Raw genomic sequence first — 15,916 nt, 5'->3', positions numbered from 1 at the left:
TTGGAAAACACTTAGCAGTCCTGACACAAATGTGAAAAGAATCCAAGAGAATCTCTAATGTGATTTCCTAGCACATACTACAACAAACATTTATCAACAAATATTTATTTCCACTAATATACGCCAGACACCATGTACTGGGAATACAGTTGTGAAGTGTGACAGACATAGACTCTGCCCTTAATGGAATCTACGATCTAGGTCCAAGAAAAGTGGATATACAAAAGGGCAAGAACATAATACAAATAACTATAAAAGATAAACTTTATTGCAACTGTTACACTAGCTACAAAAAAAATGACACAGTGTTCCTACAGGTGGTCACTTATTCTCTATTTAATTCTACTCTTGAACTCATTATCACACATCATAGCCCATTCTGGTGTTTTGGTTTGTTTTTTAACAATGCTAATTATTTTATTAATTCCTTAATGGTGAGACAAAATCTTCCTTCTCCTATCTTTTATCCCTGGTTATAGCTAACTCCGTTCATAAGACTAAGCAGAGCAAGTGTATGTCCAGACCTATCTTTGTCATATAAACACTTCAAATAAAATAGATCTTTCACGCCTCGCTCCCAGTCTTTTTTTTTTGCACATTAAAAATTATCTGTTATTCCAAGCATTCCTCACAATGTAACCTGCTTATAAAGACAAGTGTTGTTCACTTGAAGAACATCATCAGAACAACCAATAACACAGATCAGTGACGTGAGAATCAATCAGACATCCTGGAACGTCTCTGGTAGCACAGTGGTTAAGAATCTGCCTGCCAGTGTGGGGGACGTGGGTTCGAGCCCTGGTCCGGGAAGATCCCACATGCTGCTGAGCAACTAAACTGGTGCGCCACAACTACTGAGTCTGAGCTCTAGAGCCCACGAGCCACAAGTACTGAGCCCACGTGTCACAACTACTGAAGCCCACGCGCCTAGAGCCTGTGCTCCACAACAAGAAAAGCCACCTCAATGAGGACCCTGTGCACCACAACAAAGAGTAGCCCCTGCTCGCCGCAACTAGAGAAAGCCCGTGCACAGCAATGAAGACCCAAAGCAGCCAATAAATGAATTACTTGATTAATTAAAAACATCAGACATCCTGTCTATATCAGTGATGTCAGTCATATGTGCATCTAGCACATGGCTTTTACGGATGCTTATGTTTTAAAATGTAGGGTTTTTCATTATTATTGCTACCACTACTACTGCTGCTGCTGCCACTATTACAGGTATGATGATGATGATGCAGGGATGGTGAGGCAGGTTTGTTCCTGACAGTTCCCAATTAGAAAAAAAATAATGAACAAATAAACACGTTTCGTCCTCTCATGTAGCGTGCATTCAGTGATATTTTGTTAATTTCCCACCTAATCAATGCTATGATGACACTCTAAATTACAGTATTTCCTCCAAGCCTCCCTTTGCCTTGTAGGGAGGTAGTGCCCTTGTAGGCAAAGGCCCTGGCAAGGTCTAAGCCAGCTTGCTGATTGCCCTTTGTTAATGAGCATAGCTCTACCTGCAATGGAACTGAATTGCAAGGTCTCACCAGCTGGTGAAACAGCTTTGGTCTATAATTCACCTCCTGGCTCCTGGTTCTTGTGTCTGATGAAGGCAAATCCCCAAGCTTCTCATTCTGAATGGTGCCTATAGTAAAGCTTGGGTCTCACAGTAAATCATCAACTCGTAATCCTGCCTTCAGCTGGAATTAAATGTGTCCCTCAGATTTCCCAGTCTGGAGACTCTTGCCAAGACAACAAAGGCCTGCCAGGTGGTTGGGGCTTAAGCAAGCATCTGCTCAGCTTCGTGTTTGACCAAAATGACCACTGGGACACATGTATTCTACAGATGTGTTGTCAGAATTGGCAGCAAAAAAAAAAAGAAAAAGAAAAAGATCCCAATGTCGGCCTTTAAAAGGAACCTGTGTGTTGTAATTTATTTCTAAATAAATAAGTCCCACTTATCCACTCTGTCCCTGGGTACAGGATCTCACATCCCTTTTGAGAAGGGTATAGATAATTGAAAAGGAAATATGCAGTGAGGGTGGCCAAGTTAGGTATCAAATCAAATTAACATACTGATTAACATACACTCTAATAACAGTGACGGACCATTGTAGAGTTCTTTACATCTTACACTGTCTTTCACATATATTCTTCATTTGAGCATCACAACAGCCCATTAAGGGTAAAATATACATTACAGATCAATATTTGTAAGCACTACTTCCAAAATTCAGCTATGGAATATACTTTCCACCTTAAAATGAAGTAAAGTATAACTGAGAAATATAAGGAAGCCTTTCAGGTCTTAATATTACTAGAGATTCAAGATTAAGACCATTCATCAAGTTATTAAAATAAATTATACCACTAAAATAAATTATATGTCACATTACATTATTACTGTGGATATTACACCTTTTTACCTTTATCTGCAGTGCCAAGAAAAATGCTTCCTAAAAGTTATAAACTAAGCTTCACACCTAACAAGTTTGGGTTCAAATAAATGTTACATAAAAATAGATTAAAGGAGAAGAGTTTACAGTTTTACTAATAGCTGCCAAAAAGACATTCCTAACAAAAACTCTATGGAATATATGAATAGAAGGAAACTATGTATATCTGACAAAGAGAAGTAGATTATCAGTGAGAATACTAGGAAAAAAGAAATAAAGTTATCTTTATATTTAACAATATAATTATATGTCTAGAAAAATCTAAAAGGCTATTTTCAAAAATCTATTCATAAAGATAATTTCATTAGATGGTTATATGGGTGATAAATATGCAAACATCTACATTTTGAAATACTATATCAGTAAGAAATTAAATGGAAAAAATCTCATTCACTATAGTAATAATACTACAAATTTCCAGTGGACAAACTTAATAGTAAAAGTACAGAACCTATAAGAACAAAATTATAAGGCAGAAAAAAAGACTCAACACACTGCATTCCTAGAGGAAAAAGGAGAAAAGAAACAATAGAGAGCATAATATGTATAAAGCCTATAATAAATGCCCACAAAATAAGTTTTACCCATTAATAATTTATAACAAATATGTTATTTCCCCATTTTAAAGGTAGAGGCACAGATCAGTTTTTTGTAAAAATTTAAATATATGATATTTTTAAAGAAAGCCTGAAAACAAACTGACACAGGAAAACTGAAAATAGAGAAATGAAAAGAGGTGCCCTAGATAAATGCTAACAAAAAGATTTTCAAGGATGTAGAAATAGTAATCAGACAAAATAGAATTCAAGAAAATTATAGTATGGACTATTAAGTATTTTTTTAACTTACAAATCCACCTAGAAGTTTCAACAGTCATCTACATTTTTACGCACTGCATTTTTTTTTTGGAAATGTGGCTTCAAAATATATAAAGCAAAATTTGTTAAGAGTTTCAAGGAGAAATTGGAAAAGCACAATGGACAAAAATCACACAGATCTCAGACCCTAGAAGATCAAATAGATTTTTTACAAGAAAATCTAAAGAAGATTTTAATAACACAGTTAACAAGTTTGATCTCAGATAAATTTAACTGTGCGCCCAATATACAAAGAATTCACACTATTTTCAAACACACAGAACGTTCGTAAAAACTATGTACTGAGCCACACAAAAACTCTCAGTAAATTCAGAAAAAGAGAAATACTCATCACAGTGAAAAAATTAGAAGTAAAACAACAACACAAAGACCCTCTCCCACCACCAAAAAAAAGAAAAGCATCTGGAAATTGAAAAATAAACTAATTCTTGGATTAAAGAGGAAATGAAAACTTAAATTACAAATGATTTAGAAATAAAAATCATGTGAGCTCTTAATACCAATACTTATGGACTGCAGCCATGTAGAACTTTATGGATATATACATTATATACACACACACACACACACACACACACACACACATATATATGTATATATATAATCTAAATCTACAGATATATATGTTTTAGGAAAAAAGCTAAACTTTCAGCTCAAAAATTAAAATAAACACAAAATTGAAAGAACGTAGATAAAAGCAGAAATTAAGTACAGTTGATCAATAAAACAAAAAATTGACTCTTTGTAAAAAAGCTATAAAACATACAACCTTCTAACAGGTCAGATGCTGGGAGGGGGTGGGGTGGGGAGAGCTACAGTAGACATCAGCAATTAGTAGAAGAATTTAAACTGTATACATATTTCTCTGTCTCCATAGATCTTGCTCCCAAGAGCAGGGCTGTTTGAACCCTGTTTGCTGACTCCAGAAGGAGCACCTATATAGATATAAGACCATCATTACCTTTTACAAGGGATCATCAACACCTCTACATGCTAGGCCAGCCCCAATCCTCTGTTTCCTTCTGCCAGGGATGTCCGTCTACTGAATGTCCATCTGCTGAATGTCCATCTACCGAAAAGCCAGGACCCTGTGCTGCTCTTGTTCACCTCCCTCCCTGACCCTGACCATAAGATTGTGGTCGGCCCTGATGCAGGAGTGACCACCTACCTGAATGTCTAGCCCTGCGGGCCACCCTTGAGACTGCAAAAATGGAAATCCTTGCTTAACAAAACAAACAAAAAAGAGACAAATCTGAGAAGCACTTAGAAAATGCATGGAAAAGAATGAATAGACTCAAGAAAAAATAATAACTAGATACAAAGAATAAAGCATTGAGATCTGGCCAGTGAAGACAGAAATCAGAACAATGGAATAAGGAATGAATAAGGATAAATCAAAAAGATATTTTAGACTGAGAGAGGTCACTCTGCTCCAGGCCATTTACTAAGAGGGGATCCATGCCTAAATAAATGCAGTGAATGTTTACATTTTAAAGTAAAGAATCATATAGGCATCCTTCCTATCAGCAAATTCTGACTGTTCTTCCTTTAAAAGATGGCATGCCCAGGATTCACCCCCTTTTCCCCATCTGTTGCTACCAACCCAGCCCAAGCACTCTCACTTCTTTTCTTCATTACTGCATTAGTCTTGTAGCTGAGCCCTTTGCTTCTGCTCTTGCTCCCTACAGACCATTCTCCAGCCAGAACCCAGAGCAAGGCTTTTACAACTCAAATCATAGCATGTCTTTCCCCTGCTCAAACCCCTCTCGTGGCTTCGCATCATTTCCCCAGAGTAAAATGTAAAACACACAAGGTTCTATAGGGTCTGACTCCCCCACCCCAAACCTCTTTTGACCTCCTCACCTGCCACTCACCACCTCTATACCAGGCTCTCCCCTCTTTAACTAAAATGACCTCCTAGCTGTTCCTTCCCAATTGTGTGCCACCTCAGTGCCTTTGATCTTGAAGTTCCCTCTGCCTCCAATACTCTTCCTCAAACATCCACATGACTGACTCCTTCTCTTCCTACCACCCTATCTACAAGAACCACCACTGCTTCCATCTCCCTTACCTTCCTTTATTATTCCTCACTGAATTTGTTGTATATTTATTGGTGTGTAGTGAAGAAAGAGAGGTCTTAGCCAAAGAGAGGTCTTACCCAAAGAGAGGTCTGGATTTTGCCCCTGGTTGCTGGGAGATAATCTCCAGGCCCCTGGAACCTGCCTAATAGGAGTGTCTTTATTTGTCTGGAGGCTTTGGTCACTGGACAGTCTAACAATGTGATTTATGATGGGGGCTTTGGACCATATCAGTTCTGATTTCCAGAGGGACTGGAGATTAACGGTATTAGCTCAACCTCCAGGAAGATAGAGATGAAAGACAGCTAGGCAGGTGGCAGGTGATTGAGCCTAGTAAAAACTCCAGATACCAAAGGCTCAGGTGAACTTCCCTGGTCGGCAATACTCCATGTGTATCGTCACACATTGTTAATACCATGATGTCTCCATGGAGTGAGGACAGCCAGAAGCTTCACATTTAGACCCTTCTTAGACTCTACCCTATGCATCTCTTCCTTTGTCTGTTCTAATTTGTATCATTTCCCTGTAACAAACCATATTCATTAGTATAATGGTCTTTAGCAAGTCCTGTGAGTCCTTTTAGAAAATTATCAAATGTGAAGGTAGTTTTAGTGATATCTCAAACCTGAAATTTGCCAGATGTGAAGGTAGCCTTGTGGGAACTGTTCCCTTAGACCTTGCAGTTTAGCTAACTCTGGGTAATTGGATTATTGTCTTCTCCCCACCCCTACCCCAATTAAGTTGTCAGCTTCACAAGGTTTGGTTCACTGCTACACGTATGTTCCTAAAGCATAGAACTGTATCTTATACATAGAACCAGCACAATAAATATTTATTGAATTGATTAATCCAGGAAGATAAAACAATTCACCTTCAAGGGAGAAAAATTGCATTGACTTTTGCAACCATCAATGCTAGAAGGCAATAAAATGGTATTTACCAGCTTTCAGGAAAAAAATTAAAATTTATTATCCAAGAATCCTATACTCCACCAATTTCTTGTTCCTATGTGAAGATGCAAAAAAATCATATTCAAATATGCAAAATTACAAAAGAATAGTATCTATGTACCTTTCTGGGATAAAGAAGAGACTTTTCTAAGACATTTACCAAAACACTGAAAGATGAGCCAAACACAAAGGAAAAAGAAAATAGTAAGACTTAATAGTGCTAACTGTATGCTAGGCACTCTCCTGGGTGCTTGTAGTAATTCACTTAAATCTTTTTGTGAAAATCGTTGAAGTAGCTACTATTATTATTCCCCATTTTCCAGTAAGGTAGATGAGACAGAGAAATTCATTTTCCTGCTCAAAACCGTACAAGCCAACAAGAGGTGGCACCAGAATTTGAACCCTGGCATTCTGACTCCAAATTTCACACTCTTAGCCTTTATACTGTACTGCCTTTAATAAACCTTTAAACATAATTACAAAAGTTAATTGACAAACTTAAATAATTACTTCACTTATTATTACAAAACTAAACACTAAAAAAAAAAAAGAGTTTTTGTTTCAAATGATACAGTGCAGAACCTGAGAAATAATAAATGATGATTAAAAACTAGAGAACAGGGACTTCCTAGGTGGCACAGTGGGTAAGAATCCGCCTGCCAATGCAGGGGACATGGGTTCGATCCCTGCCCCAGGAAGATACCACATGCTGTGGAGCAACCAAGCCCGTGCACCACAACTATTGAGCCTGCACTCTAGAGCCTGTGAGCCACAACTATTGAGCCCATGTGCTGCAACTACTGAAGCCCACGTGCCTAGAGCCTGTGCTCTGCAACAAGAGAGGCCACCACAATGAGAAGCCTGCGCACCACAATGAGGAGTAGCTCTCACTTGCTGCAACTAGAGAAAGCCCGTGTGTGGCAACAAAGACCCAACACAGCCAATAAAAGAAAATAAAATAAATAAATAAATAAATAAATAAATTATTTATTAAAAAAAACTAGAGAACACATCTTTAAAGCAAAAATACTAAATTCATTGCCTATAAAACAGAATCAAAATTAATTGTTTTGATTTTGATATGATGATTAGATAAATATAGGCTTAACAATGTCCTTTAAAAAGAGCTTTAATGTAACCACTACTAAAATATCTAAAAGAATGTCTAGGGAATTCCCTGGCAGTCCAGTGGATAGGACTTTGCACTTCCACTACAGGGGCACCGGTTCCATCCCTGGTCAGGGAACTAAGATCCCACAAGCCATGCAGCTTGGCCAAAAAAAAAAAAGATAATGTTAGAGAAGGCATCTAAAAATTCCAGGTAGTTTCAGTGCAGCAGAAGCAGCCCCTTGGTCCAAGACTCCTGGAACACCAACCTGTCCTGTCTGTCCCCTTCCTTGGCCTCTAGTAAAGTAGAAAAGACTCATAAAAATAAATCACTTGGAGTTCTGGTCCAAGACAGTGATATAAGAGGCTACTGAACTCCCCTCCTCCCATGGACACACCAAATGTACAGGTACACATGGAGCAATTCCCTCTAAGGTAAATCCATAAACTATCTGAGCAACACCTACACATCAGGCAAATGAGAAAATACCACAGCAAAACGGGCTAACTACCATCCTCCCTGGAGACCAGGGAGTCCAGAGGATATCTCCTCCACTTCCTCCTCTAGCCCACTGAAAATCACGAGTATCTTCCTGGAAGGAGCTTGAACTCATATCTGTGCTCCAGTTTTTGGAGCTGCCATCCAAGGGATGGGCCCCTGGATCTTCTGCCTCTGATAGCCAATGAGGCTTGCATTCACGAGTCCCACAGGACTGTAGAAAACAAAGAATCAGTTCTGAACTGATGCAGAATCACCCCCCACACACAGCTATACACCTAAGCCAAGGGCAGAGGGCACAAGCAAAACTGACCATCTCCCAGTTTCTCTCTGGAATGTGTTTAACTTCATACCATACATCCTAGCCGCTATCTGAGGGCCCAGCTGCCAATCAATCTGCATGTGAGTGCTGACTGCCAACCTCCCCTTAGGACACTGACACATCTTGGCACACCCTCAACTACTGGGAGGCACCAAGAACAAAGAAGGTGGCTTGGACACTCACTAAGCTTTGAGAGACAGCTAAGAGCTCAGGCCAGGCTGATTGACAAGGTTCATCTCCTACATGAGATCATTCTGTCAAGACTGGGAGAGGTGGCAGTTTTAGCTAACGCATAGAAACAAGTACAGAGGAAAATGAAGAAACAGGGGAATATGCTTCAAACAAAATAAAAAGATAAAATTCCAGAAACAGACCTTAATGAAATAGAGATAAGTGGTTAACCTGACACAGAGTTCAAAATAACGGTCATAAAGATGCTCACTGAGGCCAGGAGAACAATACATGAACAAAGTAAGAATTTCAATGAAGAGGAAATATTTTTAAAGTACCAAACAGAGGGGATTCCCTGGCTGTCCAGTGGTTAGGACTATGCACTTTCACTGCTGAGGGCCCAGATTCGATCCCTGGTTGCAGCACTAGGATCCCACAAGCTACATGGCATGGCCAAAAAAAAAGAGAGAGAGAGCGAGAGAGAAAGTATCAAACAGAAATCACAAGTTGAAGAATATAATAATTAATTGAACTGAAAAATTCAAGAGAGGAGTTCAACAACAGATTAAGGTGAAGAAAGGATTAGCAAACTCAAAGACAGGACACTGAAATTCATACACTCAGAAGAGAAAAAAAAAAAAAGAATGAAAGAGTGAAGATAGCTTAAAGGATTTATGGGACCATAAATTTGACCAATATATACATTATAGGAACCCAGAAAGAAAAGACAGAAAGGAGTAGAAAACTTATTCAGAAAAATAAACAGATATCCAGATCCAGGAATCTCAGAGAGTTCCAAATAATATGAATCCAAAGAGACCCACTCTGAGACACGTTATAATTACGTTGTTAAAAATTAAAGACAAGGAGAGCATCTCAAATGCAGCAAGAGAAAAGCAACTTGTTATATACAAGTGAACCCCTCATAAGACTATCAGCATATTTTTCAGCAGAAATTTTCCAAGCCACAAGGGGAGTGGCATGACATATTCAAGGTGCTGAAAGGAAAAACTGCCAACCAAAAAAATTCTAGCCAGTAACATTGTCCTACAGAATTAAAGGAGAGAGAGTCTTCCAGACAAGTGAAAATGCTAGATAAAAGACCTAAAATGAAATACAAGAATATCTAGCTAACAAATTCTGGCTAAAGATAAAGAGGGCCAAAAGATAGCTATATCAAGTGACATAGAAAGAAAATATAGAATTATAGAAATTAGTCAATGTAACACTTGTTTATGGCAATAAATATAACAAGTTTAAATTCTCATATCAAGAGTCACCACAGACTGAGAGTTTTTAAAACACCACCCACCACCACCAAAAATAGGCTTAAAAATAGAAGAATGGAAGCAGATATTTAGGGGAAGCACAAATAAAAAGAAGTGCAATCCTCATGAGTCAAAAGATTCAGTAAGGACAAAACATTAGCAAAATAAAATTAGAGATGAGGCATCTATGAGGAGAGTCAAAAATGATCCACACTCCAGTTATAGTAAAACTTCTGTAAATTCTACAGCCAGAGTGTGGATCATTTTTGACTCACCCTCATAATTCAATCTTATTTGGGGAAGCAGATAAAGCTCCCCAAATAAAGTTATGATGTTTATTTTGTTCACTCACCCACTACCTCAATTTGTTTTTCATCCTTCACTGTGCTCAGTAAGTGCCTTCATTAATTGAAATTTAAATCAAATGCTTTGAGAGAAAAACAAATATCGTATGCTAACATATATATGGAATTTAAAAAAAATGGTACTGAAGAACCCAGTGACAGAGCAAGAATAACGATGCAGATGTAGAGAATGGACTTCAGGACACGGGGCGGGGGAGGTGGGGGGTGAAGGGGAAGCCAGGAAAAAGTGAGAGAGTAGCATTGACATATATACACTACCAAATGTAAAAGGGATAGCTAGTGGGAAGCTGCTGCATAACACAGGGAGATCAACTCGATGATGGGTGATGACTTAGAGAGCTGGGATAGGGAGGGTGGGAAGGAAACACGGGTGGGAGGGGATATGGGGATATATGGATAAATACAGCTGATTCACTTTGTTGTACAGCAAAAATTGGCACAACAATGTAAAGCAATTATATTCCAATAAAGAGCTTAAAAAATAATAAAAAATAAAAATAAAAATCAAGCAAGCAAGCAATCAATTGCTTTCAAACCATTTTTAAACTCCTCACAAATGATATTGCTACCAATACACACATACACACACGCATACTTACATAAAAAACTGAAAAAATGTTTCATAAACCAATGCTTATCGTTACCATCTGTGAGTCCCTCTGTTAATATAATTTATCCTATTTCTTTTTCCTTTGTTTTTTTAAGATATCTAGCATTATTAGGCACCAGGGAAATACAAATTAAAACTATGAGATACTACTACATACACGATTCATGTCTAACAATAAAAAGAGTGAACTCCTTATACACACAATCACATGGATAAATCTCAAAAGCATGTTGGGCAAAACAAGTCAGACACCACAGGGTGATTCCATTTATAAAAAATTCAAGAACAGGCAAAAGATAATCTACAGTGATAGAAATGGGTATTATGGTAGGGGCTGGAGACTGACTGGAAATAAGCATGAGAAAATTTTCTGCGGTGATGGAAATGTTCTGTCATGATCTAGATGATGTTTGTATGCATATATGCATTTTCAAAATTCATCAGTCTGTATGCTTAAGATTTGTGCATTTGACTATATATAAATTATACATCAGTAGCATTTTTTGAAAGGCTAAATAAGATCTAGCCATCAAAGAGAAAGTGGGGAAGGAAGACTCCAAGCACAAGTGGCAGCACAGCAAAGGCAAGAGGAAGTATAAGGCAAAGAATAAGTACCATGACCTGCGTCTGGAGAGGTAGAGGGCACTTGTATGCCACATTTGGAAGTCTGGACATTATTATATGTGCCATGGAAACCCTCTTGTGTAAGAATGACAATACTATTGTCAGATTGGCATATGTGATGTCAGTCTTTTATCGATGTGGAAGATGGAGACAAGCATCAGGGAGGCCACCTGGGCATCTTAAATATGTGTTTGTGGAGAAGGTAGAGAGGGTGGGTTTCAGGAAAGACTGGCTACATACTGCAGCCGGGGATACATAGTGAGGAGAGGGAGGTGCCTAGCTTAAAGAAGATGGGTCACAATTGTAGAGGCTTTGCATGCCACAGGAAGGAGTTCGACATTATCCCAGTTGAATGAATGAGAGGAAACATAAAAATGAACAATTACAGAGCACATACTGTGTGCCAGACTGTTGCTAGTTACTTAGTGTGACTTCTGTTAATCTTCATGAGAGCCCAGGGCATAGGTATCATTAGCCCGCTTTACAGATGAAGAAACCAAGAGACTCAGAAAATAAGACTGAATTTTCTAAGGCCACACAGCAAGTAACCATCACAACTACGATACAAACCCAGGTCTATCTAGATTTAAGTTCTGCTCTTTCCAAAATACCTCCTTGTCACCATATGTTTGAAAAACATACAAGTATGTGACAATCCTAAAAGGTAGAGTTTCATCCAAATTGCATGCAGGAGTCAGGAGGACCAATATGAAAGTTATTGCAATTACTCAGGCGAGCAATGATGGTACTGATGATGGTGAGATGTGATTCTCTTCTGAGCATATTTTGTAGGTAGAGCTGAGAGGATTTGTGAATAAACTGGATGTGGGGTGAAATAAACAAGAGGAATCAAGGATAGACTCCAAGCCTAGCAGTCAATGCCAAGCAAGCACGTAGACATAAGGAACTGATATTCCAGGGAGTTTTTGTTTAAATGTGTGTGTGTTTTCCTTTTATGTGAATGGGATTACACTTTCCATACTGTTTTAAAAAACATCTAGATTTGCTTATAGATGCAAAATGAATGAATGAAGCAATCAATCAGTGTGCATTTACAAAGAGAGATGTCTGGATAAAGTTTTAATAATAGCAAGTTTTTAAGTGGTAAAATAGTGGGTAGCTTGTATTTTGGATTCTTCACTGCATTTTTTCAGTTTGTTACAGTGAGCACTGGATTGTCCTTCCAAATACATCAACCCCATTTTTTAAAGGATGTTAGAGGAAATTCATTTTACATATAATAAACCCTGGAAGTGAATATGTTCTCTGACATAGAAAGTATACAATAACTAAACCTTAGCATGTGCCTTCTGTTTCGCACAAAGAGCTGAAATGAGTATGTACTGACATGAGTTTTAAACATTATGAATAACTCGATTTCAGGTCATTCTGACTGGACCAGATGCCCTTTTGTATATTGGTGATACTAGTCGAGCTTGAGCCTGTCTGTGGAGTAGAGGTATATCTGTATTGCATATGTAAGCTTATATGAGTGTGTGTCTGCAATCTGTATTGGGACTTGGCAGGTGCCTTCCGCACCAGTGCTGTAAGACTGACTGTGAAAGAACCCTGCCTTTTAATGAGTTTACCATTAAAAAAAAAATTGGGACATTGCCTGGTTCCACAGTGTTAAATGAAAATAACATTTAGAGTTGAGTTAATCTGATTGCATGGGATCTATTTTCCCCCTTGCTGCAAATCAGAGCACTTTTCAGCTAACAAGAATGGGTGCCCTACTTGAACGGGCAGCGGGTACTGCTGCTAGTCAGAGCGGCACTTAGCATGGCATTGCCATCATTACATCCCCAGGTTCGAGGCAATGAAACTCCAGGAGCGGCAAAGTCAAATCAGTTCAATTGTCTGATTGTTCATACTCATAAAGTGGGGAAGCTGGCAGGGGTCCAGCATAAAACTTGGAGTTCTGCACTGGAGCTCCTTTAAGGTAATTCATTGCCCTCTGCAGTAGCTTAAATCAGAAGGGCCAGCATGGTCACAGTAAATGCAGCTCCCCACACGGCTTGAGAGCAATATCGCAGATAGCCGGCTGCTATGCCAGATGTCAAAGGTGCACTAAAAGCACTTGTTTTTGATCTACCCCATTCCCGAGAAGTACAATGGATGGGCCTTTAAGCACTGCCATAAAAAAAGATTGTGATTAATGAAGCAGCACAACTTAATAAACCAAGTTGACTCCCGCTTCCTTCTCCTAGGCATTTTCACTGTCCACAAAGCAGTTCTTTTACTTAGCAGCAGGGACATGTAAAATGTTAATCATCAATCTGTGGGCCATTAAAGAAGTTGCTTTCCCTTTCTCAACTTGAAAACCAAGGGGGAAAGATAATAGGTTTGGTTAACAGAGCCGTTCACATAATGGAGATGTGCGGAGGGAAGCTTTGATAGAGTCATCGTGGGAGCCCTGAGCGCTAATCCATCCTGCTCTCGGGACCAGGAGTTCAGAGCCTAGCTGAGGCTGGGAGGCTCAAGATGGAGGCTAGGGGGAATGTCTTGATCTGCCTGGACCAATGGGAGGTTACTGCACCTGAGTGAGGCCCAAAATAAGATGAGAAGGCAGGAAGCTTTCTGTGCCAGAAGAGATGGACAAGGGCTGTAGGTACTGCCTGACCTTATCTGGCCTTCTTCCTCCCAGAAGAGAGGACCACGGCAACCTTCCCAGGTAGGCAATGACCGTGAGGAGACCCCTGACCAACAGAACCCTCCCTTGCCCAGAGAACAACAGAGTTTTCAGCTAATTCTCCGAAACCCAATGAAATACTTTCTCTGCTGGAACCAAAGGTATGTGGGTCGGAGATAGATAACTTAAAATTTTACTCATGATTTAGGAATTGCTTTTGGCAGGGGCAGGAGTCAGAGACACAAGGGTCGGGCACACAGCCCACAAATGTTTGATACAGTCGATCAGTTAACATTGGCAGGAAAAAGAGAAGCTACTGAAAGATGGTATCAGGATGTTTTGAAATGTCCACAGTTAGGAAAGTTGATACTAAAATTAAGAACAGCTCACTGCATCTCTTTTTACTCCTTTAGGTAAACTCTTGGTCTTGTCTTGCCTTAGTAAAGAAAGTTTGGACTGCAAGCATCAGGAGATGCCTCCTGCTCCTAGAGGGTGTGTGCCTAATGACTCCAATGAGAGGAAAGCTGAGAGTCCATGGCATTTTGAGAAACTCTATCTGGTCAGCAAAGTGCTACTTCCTTGCTAAAACTTTTAACCTTCAGATTGAGAAGACTTCCATCAGTCACATCAAAGATAATAATGAGGGGACTTCCCTGGTGGTGCAGTGGTTAGGACTCTGCACTACCAATGCAGGGGACCTGGGTTTGATCCCTGGTCAGGGAACTAGATCCCACATGCATGCCGCAACTAAGAGTTCACATGCCACAACTAAGGAGCCGGCGAGCCACAATTAAGGAGCCTGCCTGTCACAACTAAGGAGCACACGCACCACAACTTAGGAGCCAGTGCAACCAAATAAATAAATAAACAAACAAATAAATATTTTTTAAATGATAATAATGGTGATACGAAGTGAATTTGGAAGGTATGACAATTAAAGCCCTTCCCAAACAACCCTTAGAGCCAATTCTACTGATTGTAATCACTCACCAAACTCTAAGTTCCTGTGGGCAATGTCTACATCATAGCCAGTGTTCTAAAGCCAAGCAGGTTATACTCAGTGGATGATTAATAAGTGTCTGCTGAATTAATTAATTAACCAAGAATTTATTATGTTTAAAGCATTTCCTAACTTCCCTAGCCTGCATAATAAAACTTGTTAAAATAAGGCGTTTAACAAATTTACCCATTTTTCTCAGCTTTATCTCACGCTACTGCCTACTTTATCCCAATATGTGCCCTAGAAACTAGCTATACAACTATTCGCCATTCCCCAACATCTCTCCCAGCTGCTGTTTCCTCCACCAGGTAATCTCTATGTCGTTCTCTGTGAAGACTTCCCCTCCCTCTTGAGAAAGGGAGTCCCTCTTTCACTGGAATTCAAAAGCATTTTGCAAATGCCTCAAGTTTAGCTTCTGGTGCAATGAAGTTGTTTTACATGTCTGCCTTCACAAAGACCTGTGAGTACCCACTTTGCTAATCTTGGCAAACACTAGGCACTTAGTGAGTCTTAGTTAAGTCAAAAAAATCAATGACTGAACCGATAAAGTCACGGAGCAGGCACTGGGGAGTTACCAAAAAAATCACACGTTCTGTCTAGTTCACCTATGCTCTGTCAGCCATGATTCTTAGGGGACTTAGAAATGAACAGATCATAAATTCTTGCAATAGTACTCTAAAAGTGTCCTCAATTTTAAAATTTGATAAAGTGAAATATTTCATGAAAATGTTTCAATTCCCCACCCACTGCCCTTCAAGAAACTGTCCAAGATGACTCTTAAAAATCATTTTCAAGCTTATGAATCCGAGTTGTAAAGTCAGAGCACTGTTTAAGGTCTTTTACTTTGTGGGGAAAGTACATGATAATTAACTCTCTTCATAAAACTTAGTTAATTTCCCATCTCTTATGTATATCCAAGTTTTCCACCTCCATCTTGGCCTTTGCCATGGTGAAAATTTACA

General features: G+C 39.1%; 1 non-coding gene across 1 annotated transcript; it reads left to right on the top strand.

Moving 5' to 3' along the window:
• Positions 1-14,604: 14,604 nt before the first annotated feature.
• Positions 14,605-14,677, top strand: TRNAG-ACC (transfer RNA glycine (anticodon ACC)). The gene has a single exon. It is a non-coding gene; the product is annotated as a tRNA-Gly (tRNA).
• The last annotated feature ends 1,239 nt before the right edge of the window (positions 14,678-15,916 follow it).

This window comes from Hippopotamus amphibius, chromosome 2, assembly GCF_030028045.1.
Source record: "Hippopotamus amphibius kiboko isolate mHipAmp2 chromosome 2, mHipAmp2.hap2, whole genome shotgun sequence".
Lineage (NCBI taxonomy): Eukaryota > Metazoa > Chordata > Mammalia > Artiodactyla > Hippopotamidae > Hippopotamus > Hippopotamus amphibius.
Note: the sequence above shows the minus strand (reverse complement) of the source record. Positions and strands in the feature narration are given on the sequence as shown.